Here is a 16,625-nt window from a genome sequence, read left to right as displayed (position 1 = left end):
CATATCTCTGCACATCGCAGACCTGACTCTAGAAGCGCCACGCTACAACTAGAATTCCAAACATTTAGTTTTCCAAGAGGGTACAATCATCAGTGCCGATTTCAGTATCTGCTTGTATTGTTTGTTATGATAAAGTTACTTCATCCTCTGTCGATATTGTTATATAGATGTAATTTCATTTAGATAGATGACAACAACTACTTTACTAACCACAGTACACCCCCATTATCAATACAAACAGCGGTCTGTACTATGAGTAGGGTTGCAGACTCCTGGGGTAAAGCCTTAAAAGCGTTTAGTATGTATAAAATACACAATGCCTATGGAGAATCCTTGTAAAACATATATACAAGTATCTGTGAGTGTGTGTGTGTGTACTTATACAAATGTGTGTGGCTCTGCTGAGATGGTTGAGGGATAAAGCGTTCCATTTACCCAGAGACCAACTCTGCTTTTCTGCTCGTTTCAGGGGAATCGGACCAAACACCTGGCCTGATTCCTTACTCAGCCCTTCCTTCCTTATCCAAGTCTGCATTCACACATAAATCATTATCCCATCCCTTCCTTCCCAAACGTCTACTCATCCTCCGATTTATCCCACCGCCCAAGCTCGCAACTCTCAATTTGATCAGATGATTCCGGTGTTGTTGTGAGCGGCGTGTGTTTTGCTTGTTTGTTTTTGCGCAGACGGTTGGCCTCGGCATCGTGTCTTTCAGAGTACAGTAGGGCACAGTCGCCGGCCCCTGCCCCAGCTGGCCCTGTCTGTCAGCCCCAATAACGTCTCCAGTATGTGTCACCCTCCTAACCATCATATCGGTTTACATAACAAGCGCTGTGTCCTGGCCTGCAAGGTCAAAGCCGTCGCAGTCACTGCCTTTACTCCACGCAGCAGAGAGACGACAACAGTCCTAGGAATGCAATTAATAAATATCAGAGAGACATTTAGATTGGAGACTAATATCTCGTGCACATGCCACAAAAAATAGGTTCAATCCGGGCATACTTCAGGAATGGAACTGATGAAAAATTCCAGACATTTTGGTCATTATTGACATCGAGGTACCGAAAAGTATGCCTTTTTGAACCACTTCTTTATTTCAAGTTCCTCAAATGAAAAATGTTGACTACACTGACTAAAGATTATACGAATAGGAAAAATCTGATGAGCGATGAAAACTTTCAGCAGTTATTCCCAAGCGGCAACCTCCCGCTCTCCCTCAGGAAGCCAATACGGAAGTAAACATTAACTCTCATTATAACATTATAAGTACAGCATAGTTAACATAAAAATAACAGTTTTTGAGAATTGTATCTTGCATTTTTTTATTGAGAAAACAATTATCATGGGAATGCATTTAATAAATAAGAGTCTGACCTTTGACCCTCAATGGATTTCAAATCTGGTTATACTTCAAGAACATAACCGATTCCCCGAGATTTGATAGATAAGTATGAAATCCCCCAAGACTTAACAAGAAAAACATTTGTGGTGAGCAATAAGACGTCTAATTCCAACTCAAAACTCCACTCCAGGTTTTCAGTTTGCTCTAATGTGCCACTGAAGTATTGTTGTCTCACACATCTCTTACTAGCATGGAAGGCGATTTAAGGCCAGTTACGTGAGATTTACCTACACAGATTTTATCACGTGACCTCCCCTAAACCACACTCTCATCTGGGTCACGGCACCAATTTCTTTACTCTGATTTGGGTCACGGCACCAATGTAACCCCTTTGAGGGCAGGTTCACTAACAAGGGCACTCAAGATTTCAGTCAGATCTTAGTGCACCAAGCTAGTGGAGTGAGGTTTACATACACAGCTAACTGGACTCTGTTATGCTCCTCCCCTAAACAGCACTCTCATCTGGGTCACGGCACCAACATAACTCTACTCTGCTTAAACTGGGTATTAAACCAGTTTGTTGGCAAGGGAGGTTGTTAATACTATCAAGGATGCTTTAAACCACAATGAACAGATTTACCATGCACATTTTCAAATTAAGTTTCCCCATTTTAAAATGAACTTGTTATGAAGATGCAGGGGATAACAGTGCAATAGCAAGTTTAATGGTAGAGGGTATTAATTAGAAGCTGCTGCTAAGGTCGATGTCAGCAGAAGCACTGGAAGCAAATGCTTAGGCCCAATCCCAATTTTATTTTTGTGAAGGGGAAGAGCTTCTGCTTCATATGAGATCAGACGATCGCGACTGCTGCAGTTATTCCAGTTGTGTAGTTTTTTAGTATTCATCTTCACACTGCAAAAAATACTTTCCTTACTTAGATTTTTTGTCTTGTTTCGAGTGCAAATATCTAAAAATTCTCAAATTAAGAGGAATTTTCTAGACAAGCAAAACATATAGTCTTGTTTTGAGAAATAATATGCTAATATTAAGTGAGCTTTTCCTTAAAAAAAAGCTAAATAATCTGCCAATGGGGTAAGCAAAATAATCTTATGTCAAAAGAAAAAAAACAAGAATATTTTGCTTACCCCATTGGCAGATTATTTTGCTTGTTTTAAGGAAAGACTCACTTAATATTGGCATATTATTTCTGCATTTACACCGTGGCCATATTCATCAATGTAAACACACTTCAAAACAACATCAACATTATAGCAGACACCGTAAAAAGGTAATTCACAGCCACTAGACTTTTCTGACAGGGGATTCGAGTGTCATCGAGTGTCAGAATGCTGTGGGACTGCTGTACAGGAGATGTTATTATGGATTATAGATCGCAAAATTTAGTTTTTATTTTAGCAGGTTTTTTTTAAAGCATGACGGTAAAACAAGAACGCAATTATGAATGTATTAAAACATGTGCTTGTTTCTTATAAAAATGTGTAATTGTGACAAAAAAATACAACATTTTGTGGATCTCCTTACTTCCAGGTGCAGCTATCCTGCCGTTGTTTCTGGTGTATTCTGAAAAATTTTCTTACCTCTTGTTCCTGAAAAATCTCAGTTCGAAGGGCTATCTACCCCTTCCCCTTAGCCCCACACCTTCAAACTAAAGAGAATTGGGACAATTCTGGGTAAGGGGAAAGGCTAAGGGGTAGAATTTAGATTGGGCCTTAGTCTTTCATTGAAGATTACCCAAACAAACAAATATTTTCAGTGGTTTAACTGAAATGTAATGCTTGCCTTGTAATAAAATGGCTTTTTACATTTCAACTCCCTCTCACTCTTTCTCTCTCCCCTCCATCTACCTGCGAGCTGCTCTTCTGTCAGCAAAGGAAAAGAGCAGCCAAGGACAGGCCAGATGAATGACATCAATGGCTTCACCAAGGCACTTGCAAGGATGTGTGACTGAGACAAATGGTCCTTGTTACTTTAGAAGGCGATACCGAATCCTGCCATTCTCTGATGGAGGCCTGATAGAGCTGTAACCAGACGCACCCAACCTTTCCACAGATCCGCTGCGTCATGGGACCTCCGTAAGGCAGCTTTCTCAGGCATTCAGCTGGGGCGCCTGCTATCTCTGAGTCTCCCTCTTTCTGCTTCCGTATTTTAAGCAGTCAAAAGCTGCGGTCTATATGTTACCCGTTTGTTTACAGATCTCAGACTAAAAGCTGCATGGCATTAAAACGAGGCATTTTATAAAAAAAAAAATAGTATATCTATTTTAAAATAAAACATAATTTTGTAGTATTTTTAATTAAAATTTTAAATTAAAAGCTTGACTTTTAAATTAGTTTTTACATTTCTTTAAATATATTTTTAAACATTAATTTTGCACTTAAAAGTACTTTTTCAAATTTAAGCTACATTTAAAATCTAAATTACTAATATTTCATTAAGTAACACAACAAATACAATTCTGCTAATATTTAGATGTAATTTTAATCTCATTTAAAATAGCAGAAACAAAAAAAATCTAAACAAAAGAAATAAATAAATACATAAAATAAAATATTAAATAAATAATAAAATAAAAATATCAGGTATTTCAAGTAATCAAAAATTTATTGATTATTAAAAGAAATAAAAAAAATCTAAATAAAACAAAAAATAAATCAATAAAATAAATAAATAAATAAATAAAAATGTTATGCTTTTTAAGCGATCAAATTCCATTGAGGAATACAATTCTGCTAATATTTTTGATCTAATTTTAATCTAATTTAAAATAGCACGAATGAAAAAAAAACTAACTAACTAACTAACTAAATAAATAAATAAATAAATAAATAAATAAATAAATAAATAAATAAATAAAAATAAATAAATAAAATAAATAAATAAATAAATAAATAGAAATGTGATTGCTTTAAGTAATCAAATTATATCGAGTAATACTACAAATACAATTATGCTAATATTTTGATCTAATTTTATTCTGATTAAAAACAGCAAGAATTAAAAATATAGCTAAATAAATAAATACATAATTACATTAAAATGTGATTGCTTTAAAGTAATCAAATTCCATCTAGTACTACAATAAATACACTTCTGTTTATATTTTGATCTATTTTAAAGTAGCAGGAATAAAAAAAATGACAAAATAAATATATTTTTAAATAAAATTAATAAATAAATGAATAAATGAATAAGAAAATTGAAATGTGATTGTTTTTATATAATCAAATTCCTTTCGAGTAAAACAATAAATACCATTATGCTAATATGTTGATCTAATTTTAATCTCATTTAGAATAGCAGGAATTAAAAAACTAACAAAATAAATCAACAAAAAATAGGATTGCTTTCAAGTAGTCAAATCCCATCTAGTTATACAATAAATACAATTCAGCTAATATTTAGATTTAATTTAATCAGATTGAAAATAGCAGAATAAAAAAAAATCAACAAAGTAAATTAATAATTAAATAAAATAAATAAATAAACAATTAATAAACAATCGTTTTAAAGTAATACTTCAGAAGTAATACAATTTCAATTCACTGCTAATATACTCTAATATATACAAATTAAAAGAATCAAATAAATCAAATCAAACAATAAACACATTTAATAAATAAATTAATTTTAAAGTATTACAACAGAAATGACTAACAAGTAATACAGTTGAAATAAATGTCTAATCTTATTTAGGAACTGTTAAACAAAAAAGATAAATAAATAATAATAGATAAATAAATAAATACAAATAAATAAATAAATAAGTAAAAATAGATAAATTAATTAATGAATTAAAATAAATAAATAAATAAATAAATAAATAAATAAAAATAGATAAATTAAATAATTAATTAAAATAAATAAATAAATAAATAAATAAAAATAGATAAATTAATTAATTAATTAAAATAAATAAATAAATAAATAAATAAATAAATAAATAAATAAATAAATAAATATTGTTATAAAGCAATGCAATTTGACTGTCCTTTAAGAACGATGTGAATAAAAACGATTGAATAAAAAACAATATCACATGCCAAACAATAAATTGGAAATTCTTTAAGCAAGCAAACAAACAAAAAACACATTAGTTTTTTGTTTATGCTCAGGCAAAATGTGGCCTGACCAGCTTTTTTTATGAGATCTTCCCAACAAAATCAGCAGATAAAATGTCTATTCCGCTCTCATGTCCAGCGGTTTTTAATGCTTGTTATGGCTGATGGAGAGAGAGAGAGAGAGAGAGAGAGAGAGAGAGAGAGAGAGAGTCTTTATTCAGAGGCAGTGAAATGTTGTTTTTGTGTATAAAAGGCGCGCTGAAGTGGTGTCGTTCTTCAAGATGAAAAGCTACTGAAGCATTTACTGTGCGCTTGAACAAACAGCATCACAGCTAATGCCGATGCCGATGATCCCGTACAGATTACTAATGTCAATATTTACCTCTTAACACATAAACAGCCCGGCTAACTTACATCCACAAGCCCAGAACGCTTAGATGATTCACTGGTGCGTTTACAACGTCAAAAGACTACTGAGAAACCTGCAGGGCTTAAAATAGGAAATAATTCAGATAGCCCAATCAGACCAGTACTGATTAGATTTCAGAATTTGTCTGGAAAATACTGTGTGTATTTACATTTAAAGAGATCAGTTAGGGTTGTAGCTGTAACACTTGTGAATTAGCACCATCAGAAAATTGATTTTGTGCTTGTTCAAACTACTTACTTAAAATGAGCTCAAAAATACAATTCTTGTTTTTTTTTTTTTGGTTCAACTTAACTGATTTATGTTCAATCCATTTAAATTAACTTTATCGATTTGTGTTAGCACAACATGATTTAAAATAGGAACTAATTTAGCTTTAGGAATAAAAACGTTCTATATTTACATTTGCAGAGATCAGCAGGGGAAAAAAACAATTAAAATTAGCGTTTTAGCATTAGCACTTCTGAATTAGCACCGTCAAAAAATGATTTTGCTGCTTGTTCAAACTCTTCATTTAATATGAGCTTAAAAAACACAATTATTTAGAATTTTTGGGGACACTTGAATGGTTTTGTGTTCAATTCACTTAAATTTGTTACATTAACTTAATCGATTCCTGTTGGGATAACATGGCTTAAAATAGGAACTAATTCAGATCAGCCCCCAAAAAACATTCCATCGCTAGCTGGTATCCATTACACTCACCCCCTTAAACCTCACTCCCATCCCAGACGAGCCCCTACCGGTAACCCACTGGTCCTACTGCACACATCCTGGTCTGATCTGGGTTAAAACCGGCGATTCTTTGTATGGAGGTTGGTTGCTCTAACAAGGAGGCTAAAGACCATGGTTCTAACATCAGTCGCTAGAGCACCTTTTGACGTCAGAGGAGTGAGGTTTACCTGTATGGCACTTTGCTAGCTAGCCACTTTAACACTCTCTCCCCTTAACCTCACTCCCATCCCGGACGAGCCCCCACATGTAATCCACCCATACTACTGCACCCATCCTGTTCTAAGCTGGGATCGAGCCGGCGATTATTTGAATGGGAGTCGGTTGCTGTAGCAAGGAGGCTAAAGACTATGGCCTCTAGCATCTGTCGCTAGAGCACCTTTTGAGGTCAGTCCCATCCCGGACGAGCCCCCACATGTAACCCACGGGTCCTAATGCTCCCATCCTGTTCTGACCTGGGATCGAACCGGCTATTCTTTGTATGGGAGTCGGTTGCTCTAGCAAGCAGGCTAAAGACCATTGCCTCTAGCGTCTGTGAGGATTACCTGCATAGCACTTTGCTAGCTGGCCTCTATATCTCTCACCCCTAAACCTCACTCCCATACCAGACGAGCGCCCACATGTAACCCACGGGTCCTAATGCACCAATCCTGTTCTGAGCTGGGAGTGAACCAGCGATTCTTTGTTTGGGAGTCATTTGCTCTAACAAAAAGGCTAAAAACCAAGGTCTCTAGCTTCTGATGCTAAATGATGTTAAACCTCACTTTCATCCCAGACGAGCCCCCACATCTAACCCACTGGTCCTACTGCACCAAACCCGGTCTGAGCTGATATCATACTATTGATTCTTTGCATGGGAGTTAGTTGCTTTAACAAGGAGGCTAAAGACCATGGCCTCTAGCATCTGACACTAGGTGCCATTTTGAGGTCAGAGGAGTGAGGTTTACCTGCATAGCACTTCGTTACCTGGCGTTCATTACACTCACCCCCTTAAACCTCACTTTCATCCCGGACGAGCCCCCACATCTAACCCACTGGTCCTACTGCCATAGTCTCTAGCATCTATCGCTGACCTTCCGAGTTCAGAGAAGTAAGATTTACCTGCATTGCATTTCGCTAACTGGCGTCGGTTACACTCACTCCCTTAAACCTCACTCCCATCCCGGACGAGCCCCGATATCTAACCCACAGGTCCTACTGCACCAAACCTGGTCTAAACTGAGATCAAAACGGCGATTCTTCGCATGGGAGTCAGTTGCTCTAACAAGGAGGCTAAAGGCCATAGTCTCTAGCATCTGTCGCTGACCTTTCGAGGTCAGAGGAATAAGATATTCGTGCATTGCACTACGCTAACTGGCGTCAGTTACACTCACTCCCTTAAACCTCACTCCCATCCCGGACGAGCCCCCATATCTAACCCACTGGTCCTACTGCACCAAACCTGGTCTAAGCTGAGATCGAAACGGCAATTCTTCGCATGGGAGTCAGTTGCTCTAACAAGGAGGCTAAAGGCCATAGTCTCTAGCATCTGTCGCTGACCTTTCGAGGTCAGAGGAGTAAGATATACCTGCATAGCACTTTGCTAGATGACCTCCAATACATACATAAAAAAATACAAAGAATAAAAATGTGGATTTATTTCACTGTTTTTAACACACTTCATTTATTTTCAATTACTGTAAAAACTATTAAGTCATATATTAAATAAATCTATCATAATCATATGCCAGATCAAATATGTAAATACTTTCAATTAATATTCTTGTGCGTTCAAGTCTGAAACCAGCATCTATCTCCCTGTTTCTAGTCAAACAGAGTTCAGATCCGAACCTCACAGACATCTCACAGTCCAGAAGGGCCCTGGTTCCTCATAACATGCAGATATATTGCATTCTGTGGCAGAACACACAGGCCAGGTTTGTGCTGTTGTGAATGTGCGCCACCTCTGAGTGAACCGACCTCTAATCCCGGCCCGCTGAAAAGACACGGCCAGATTAATGATTGCATAAACACATCCCAAATCCTGGGGAATTATGCTGAAGCACAGAGCCACATTCAGCAGCAGAGAAGAAGGCTATTAGATCAGCTGATCGGCCGCAAATCCCGGAGACCGGCTTTTCCTTCACAGGACTCATTAATGCTGAGAAACCAGTCATGTGAGGATCGTTTGGGGACTTGAGGAACGCTGCAACTACAGGACTAGAGGATATCAATGGAGAATTGGGCTTTGCGATATCTCACTTAATATTGACAACACAATATTTTAAGGCTTCTTGATTTAAGAATTTTTAGATATTTGGATTAGAAACAAAAAAACTAACATTTTTTAGATCAATCAATTATAGATTATTATTATAAGTCATTATGTATTTATACATGTATATATACAGGGTAATTAAAAAAAAAACACAGCTTTGGGGTTGATGTCACTCGAGTGTCTGAAAGGGGTCGTATTGAACATCTATGAACTTGTTATCTACTAAAAAAAGTTTGTTAAGTACTCTTCCCATTTATTAAATAACCAAGGTTCCATCAGGTTTCCTTGATTAAATGCAGATTTCTGAAGTTGTAGTATTTTATTTGAATCACCCAGTCATTATTCACAACTAACGCCTCAGTTCATCTTAATAATATCTTTGTATTATTATTTTTAAATAATATCTAATGGAGTTAGCATGTTCTCCCCGTGTTTTTAAGGGGTTTCCTCCGGGTGCTCCGGTTTCCCCCACAATTTAAAGACATGCACTATACTGTAGGTGAATTGGGTAAGCTAAATGCTTTGTTGTGTGAATGAGTGTGTATGGATGTTTCCCAGTGATAGGTTGCAGCTGGAAGGGCATCCGCTGTGTAAAACATATGCTGGATAAGTTGGTGGTTCATTCCGCTGTGGCGACCCCAGAATAATAACGAGACTGAGCTGAAAAGAAAATAATTGAATAAATGAATATGATCAAAATATCACCAAAAAATTAAATACCGCAAAATCTTTTTCAATACCGTGGCAGCCCTAATGCCCAGGATAGAATCATCAGCACAAATTAAAATCAAAGCTTTATTTTCCACCGAGAAGGCCTCAGTGAGAGCGCTCAGCCGAAGCCGGAGAAATCGAAGGGACGTTCCCCCGTCTCGCTCCAGGGGGCTGTTCTTCAGCATGAGAACAGAACGCAACCCCTGGGCTAATGAGGTGTGACACAGACCCCCTCTAAGGGCTCCCCCAGGCGGGACCCCTCCAGGCACATTCATTAAGAGATGAAACGTCGTGTCCCGGGGCAGTGCAACCGTCCGCTGGATCCGGACACGTTTCATTTGGAGTCCTGAGAGGGACTCCGTGATTGGTCAAACCTCGGCAGGCAGAGCTGAGGCAGCCAATGGGAAATGGACTCCTAATCAGTCATATTTGTGCAGCATGCTTGCCATTTCTGTCATAATATCTCTTCATTATTAGGAAAAATAAGGTTGAAATAGTCCAAACGTTTAAAGAAAAATCTAAATTGAGTTCATTTCTACCTAAAACAATGGGGTGTGTCAAATATGTTTTGTAACAAAATTATATATTTTTTTACCCAATGGCAGATAATTGTACTTGTATTAATTAAAAACTCACTTAAGTTTGGTGATTTATTTCTAAAAAGTTCAACAATATTGTAGACTTGTCGAAAAAATGCTTCACGATTCAAGAAGACACCATGATTGGTCAAACCTCGACAGAAAAAGCAGAGGCAGCCAATGGGAAACTGTTACCTAATCAGTCAGATTTGTACAGTATGCTTGCCATATCTTCATAATATTTGTTCATTATGAGGAAAAATTAGTCCAGACATTTAAAAAATGGTCAAAATGAAGAGAATTTTTACTTAAAACAAGCAAAACAATCGTAATGCCAATGCAAAATGTTTTTTAACCTATCCCTAACCCTAAATCTGGGTTTTAGTTTCAAACGAGATAATTCTTCTTACCGCAATGACAGACAATTGTGCTTGGTCGAATGAAAAGCTCATTTAATTTTGAGAATTTAGTTTTAAAACAAAGTCAAAGTAAAATAATTCAAGAAGACCTTCTGATTGGTCAAACCTGCAGCAGCCAATAGGAAACTGACTGTTAATCAGTCATATTTGTGCAGCATGCTTGCCATTTTCTTCCTAATATCTCTTCATTATTGAGAAACATGGAAAAACCAGTCCAAACATTTTTAAAAATGATCAAAATGTAGTTAATTTTTACCTAAAATAAGCAAAAATCACGTTAATAATGCCATCAGGTGTGCAAAATATGTTTTCCAACAAAATTATTAGTTTTCTTATCCTAATGGCAGATAATTGTTCTTGTTTCTGTGAAAAACTCACTTAATTTTGACCATTTACTTCTGAAAACAAGCTATTTTATATAGCAATCTAAAAAAATGCTTCTCGATTCAAGAAGATGCTGATTGGTCAAACCTTGGCAGGGAGATCTGAGGCAGCCAATGGAAAACTGACTCTTAATCAGTAATATTTATGCAGCATGCTTCCAATTTTTTTTTACATAATATTTCTTTATAAATAGTAAAAATGTGGAAAAACTAGTCCAATTGTAAAAAATTAATTCAAAATTGAGATATATATATTTTTTTTACGTAAAACAAAGTATGATCATCTTTATGATACCAACGGGGTATATATAATTTTCTTACCCCAATGACAGATAATTGTGCTTGTTTAATTAAAAAATCACTTAATTTTGATGACATATTAATAAAAAAAAAACATTTTTACACATCTAAAAGCAATGCTTCTTGATTCAAGACGATACCTTGAATGGTCAACCCTCAGAAGGGAGATCTGCGGCAGACAATGGGAAACTGACTGTTAATCAGTCATATTTGTGCAGCATGATTGCCATTTTCTTCCTAATATCTCTTCATCATTAGTAAAAATGTGGGAAAACTAGCCTAAATGTTAAATCTAAATTGAGTATATTTTGACTTAAATTAAGCAAGAATCATTTTAATAATACCAATGGGGTATGTCAAATATGTTTTGTAAAAAATGATTATTTTCTTACCCCAATAGCAGATAATTATACTTGTTTTAATGAAAAAATTACTTAAATTTGGCAATTTATTTCTAAAAACAAAACAATATTGTATACTTGTCTAAAGAATTGCTCCATGTATCAAGACGACACCAATAAGTTTTGATTGGTCAAACCTCAGCAGGGAAAACTGAGGCTTGCTTGACATTTTCCGTCAACATATTTCTTCAATATTAGGGAAATAGTGCGAAAATTAGTCCAAACATGAAAATTAATTGTAAAATTGTGATTTTTTTTACTTAAAACAAGCAAAAATCATCTTAATAATGCCAACTGGGTATATCAAACATGTTTGTCAACAAAGTATTAAAATGATATTACTTGTTTTAGTGAAAAACTCACTCAAATTTGATGATTTATTTATAAAAACAAAACTATATTGTAGATTTGTCTAAAGAAATGCTTCTTGATTCAAGAAAATGCCATGATTGGTCAAACCTCGGCAGAAAAAGCAGAGACTGCCAACGGGAAACTGATTCTTAATCAGTTATATCTTCATAACATGTCTTTATTATTAGAAAATAAAATTGGAAAATTAGTCCAAACATTTAAAAATGGTCGAAACTAAGTGAATTTTTACTTAAAACAAGCAAAAAAAAGAAAAAAAAATGCTTCTTGATTTAAGAAGAGCAGCCTCAGCAGGGAGATCTCAGGCAGCCAATAGGAAACTGAATGTTAATCAGTCATATTTGTGCAGCATGCTTGCCATTTTCTTCCTAATATCTCTTCATTATTAGGAAAAACGAGGGAAGAAAGGAATCATTTGAATTCAGTTCTACAAAAAAAAAAAAGACCAAGGGCATTGTAACGGTGCTAATTAGCATGTAGGCTTTGTACCATGTGCCTCGCATTTCCTTTCATCCAATTGTAGTTTAATATAAAATAATGGAACCTCAGTAATGGAGCGCGGAAAACGCTTCTACACGAATCCAGCGTGCTCTTATCACAGCCGTTCATCATTAGATTTATTACCAATGCTCTCGTTAGATATGTAGAATCCGTTTTCCCGTAATTAGTAACTCCTAACCTTTGGAGCTTCTAATCCCGGCTGAATTGGGGATTTGTACATCAAAGCTCACTTTTTCCATATAGCCGGGTCCTCGAAATTTGAGAACTCGCAATTATTTGTCGAGCCGCGGATACAAACAGCGCTTCTCCCCGTTTCCCTCTTTCAGCCAGAATCCCGTGGGTTTGCAGTAAAGACTTCCTAATCCACTCCAGTGCAATCCAAATATAGAGTTAACGCCGCATCCCCAAAAACTCTTAATGCCGTGCCAAGAGACGAGCTGCGCACGTAAAGTGGAAATGGCTTTTCCCTCTCTTTTATTATTATTATTATTATTATTATTCACATTGTAGATGAGATTTTTTTTTTGGTGGCTTAGCGTACATAGCGATGGGGTCAAATAACACAGCTAAAGTCAAAATTATTAGCCCCCTGTATTTTTTTCCGCCCAATTTCTCTAACGGCACATTTCTAATCATAATAGTTTTAATAACTCATCTCTAATAACTGATTTCTTTTAATCGTTGCCTTGATGACAGTTAATAAAATTTTACTACACATTTTCAGGATACTACTATTTAGCTTAAATTGACATTTAAAAGCTTAACTAGGTTAATTAGGCAAGTTAGGGTAATTAGGCAGGTCATATGATGGTTTCAGGGCCGGACTGGGACAAAAATTCAGCCCTGGCACTGTAGCCATTATCACACCGACACAGCCCCACTCACAGACGTGCACATTCACTGCTTATACTGGTGTACAGATGGTGCAATAATATAAGCAGTACCATATTTAATAGATATTTAAACATTTAATGTATGTAAGTGGAACAAAAACAACCCATTTATGACAAATTTAAACATTTTCAGCTTAGTCCCTTTATTAATCTGGGGTCACCACATCGAAATGAACCGCCAAATTATCCAGCATATGTTTTGGGAAACACCCATTCACACAATTTTATCTTACCCAATTCCCCTAGCACATGTGTTTGGACTGTGGGGGGAAACCGGAGCATGCAGAGAAAACCCACGTCAACATGTGGAGAACATGCAAATTCTACGCAGAAATGCCAAATGACCCAGCCGAGGCTCAAACCAGTGACCTTCTTGCTGTGAGGCTACCCATTACGCCACCCTGTTGGCCCCTTTGTTTGCTTTCTCTAAGCTTTTCAGCACTGCCTTTCCTTTTTTTACAGTCCATCTCTGACTATTAGCTTGTGTTGCACTTACTGTTTGTTTGAAAATCTTGCCGGTAGTTGATTACGTCCATGTAACCTCTGATTAGGTCGGATTGGGTCAGCCCATCTCAAAACCAACCACCCGTTGCTGATTAAGCCAAATGCTTAACATTTGTAATTATTAATATTATTATCATTATTATATTCACATCTTGGAAGAGATGAAAGCTGCCTGTGTGTAAAAATGATCCATAAAAAATAAATATTAAAAATTAAAAAGCGGACTGGCCCACGTTTAAAAAAATGGTCCAGCCCTTCTGGCATTTGCCAGAATTGCCAGATGGCCAATCCGCCTCTGGATGGTTTGTTCCGTAGACAATTGAAAAAAAATATTGGTTAGGGGGGCTAATAATATTGACCGCAAAACTATCTTTAAAAAAATAAAAATGCTTTTATTCTAGCCCAAATAAAAACAAATAAGACTTTTTTCAGAAGCAAAAATATTATAGGAAATACTGTGAAAAATCCCTTGCTGTGTTAAACGTCATTATCATCATATTTGTAATAGAAATCACAGGAGGGCTAATAATTCTGACTTCAACTGTATATTGGCGAAGCAGTGCGAGGCTGACTGCTCTCCGCTGTCTTGACGCAAATTGAAAGTTAATTAAGCAATCGATGTTCTCTGGCCTGGACGTCTGAAGTCACAGCTTGTCCAGTGTCTCTGATAATAGGCTCTTGATGTAGAGAGACTTCCGGCAATTGAAGACTCGCTGCTGTCGAGGTTTGAGGAGAACACCGTGCTTAATAAATGTGTGTGCATGTGTGTTTCTGCCTCAGAGTAACAAGTATAGGCCATTTTGGGGTCATACTTCAAATAATAAAGAGTTTTTACACTATGAGTTGCAGTAATGAATACCAATTATGAGATTGAGAGTGACAATTTCAAGATGAAACGATGACATCCCACCCAAGCAAACAAACAACAATTAATAAATAAATGATAAGAGAAAGAAGCAATCCCATCTAAATACAAAAATCATGAATTATTATAAGGCGCAAGACGTGTATGGCGTGATTTGTTGCTATTTTCAGAGCAGCGCAACCATTATTTTCACATTTTGCGCCATGTTATTTAGATAGCAAATCCTTTTGCGCCACTTTATGGACTGCTAATGGATGTCTTCATTCATTGGAGTGAGTTTCCACCGTTTTCTTATCCATGAAAGTAACAGAGTAAAGTAAAGAGTAAAAGTAAAGAGGCCGAATGGAGGAGGCTCGTTCTTTATACTTGCTGCAGATGGTCTGTTTAACTGTTTTCTTGCTTGTGAAGCCTTTGGTTGTCAACTTACGAAGTCCGCCATGTAAATCGCAAATGCGCCATGGCGCGACGCAACTGACTCTTATGCTGTGTTTACACCAGACGCAGTACAGGTTGATATATCTCGATATTCGCGCTTAAATAGGGGCGTAAACATTTTGAGTTTACACGCTTCATTTGCACGTCAAATCTATCTGTCTGTCCGGTGACTCTAGCTTCATTGCTAAATGGCTAACATGAATTTTATTGAGAGAATAACTGTGTTTATGTGCTTTATGAAGGCTGAAAAACAGCTTTGATTCATTTGGAGCCGTGTCTGAGTTCACTAGATTGTTATATTGCAAATGTTTTTTCTTACTTAAAGTTAAAAAAAATAAAATAAAATTGTATTCTTCTTGTCTAAATATCTAAAAATTCCTAAATTAAGAAGCATTTTCTTGACAAGTATAAAGTATAGTTTTGTTTTCAGAAACAAGCCCTCAAAATTAAGTGTGTTTTTCCTATATTATTTTAATAAGACCAATGGGGTAAGTAAAATAATCTTGTTTTCTGTTTCTAATATTATTGTTTTATTTACCCCAGAGGCAGATACTTTACATTTTTGTTTTAAAGAAACATTTACTTAATTTTGACCCTTTGTTTCTAAAAAAACAAGACAATATTATATACTTGTATTAAAAATGCTTCTTTATTTAAGTATTTTCAGATATTTGGATGAGAAATGAAACTCTCATTTATAATTTTTTTTTTTTGCATTTAGATATATTTACAATTATTTAGCAACTCAATTTTGAGTGTTCTGAGACAGAATAACACAATTATGAGAACACATTCATGAGATAACACAATTATGAGATAACCTATTGTCTTGAGATTTAGCTTCCTTAAAAAAATTATTGTGCAAATCATCATTACAAGGTATACATCAAAAATTGCAAAAAAATAAAAATAAATAAAAATAAAAATAAATAAATAAAAAAGGGCTGCCAATAATGAGTTTCAATAAACATTTGAAGTTAAAATTATTAGCTCACCTTTTAATTTTTTTATTTTTTTTATTTTTTCCAAATTATGTTTAACAGAGAAGGGAAATTTTCACGGTATGTCTGATAATATTTTTTCTTCTGGTGAAAGTCGTATTTATTTTATTTCGGCTAGAAAAAAAAGCAGTTTTTAATTTTTCAAAAACATTTTAAGAACAAAATTATTAGCCCCTTTAAGCTATTTTTTTTCTGATATTCTACAGAATAAGCAATCGTTTTACAATGACTTGCCGAATTACCCTAACCTGCCTAGTTAACCTAATGAACCTAGTTAAGCCTTTAAATGTCAATTTAAGCTGTATAGAAGTGTCTTGAAAAATATCTAGTCAAATATTATTTACTGTCATCATGGCAAAGATAAAATAAATCAGTTATTATAAATGAGTTATTAAAACTATTATGTTTAGAAATGATTTGAAGAAA

At 35.5% G+C, this 16,625-nt stretch overlaps 1 protein-coding gene and 1 long non-coding RNA gene across 5 annotated transcripts in view; both read right to left on the bottom strand.

The window, feature by feature from the left end:
- The window catches only part of roraa (RAR-related orphan receptor A, paralog a), a 512,855-nt gene that overhangs the window by 53,624 nt on the left and 442,606 nt on the right, over window positions 1-16,625 (bottom strand).
- On the bottom strand, window positions 6,133-8,167 carry LOC147837901 (uncharacterized). Its single transcript, XR_015526711.1, has 3 exons — window positions 7,966-8,167; window positions 7,009-7,732; window positions 6,133-6,845 (listed from the first exon to the last, which is right to left on the bottom strand). It is a non-coding gene; the product is annotated as an uncharacterized LOC147837901 (long non-coding RNA).

Source organism: Danio rerio, chromosome 25 (assembly GCF_052040795.2).
Source record: "Danio rerio strain M-AB ecotype USA chromosome 25, GRCz13ab, whole genome shotgun sequence".
Lineage (NCBI taxonomy): Eukaryota > Metazoa > Chordata > Actinopteri > Cypriniformes > Danionidae > Danio > Danio rerio.
This window is presented reverse-complemented; position numbering and strand designations above follow the sequence as displayed.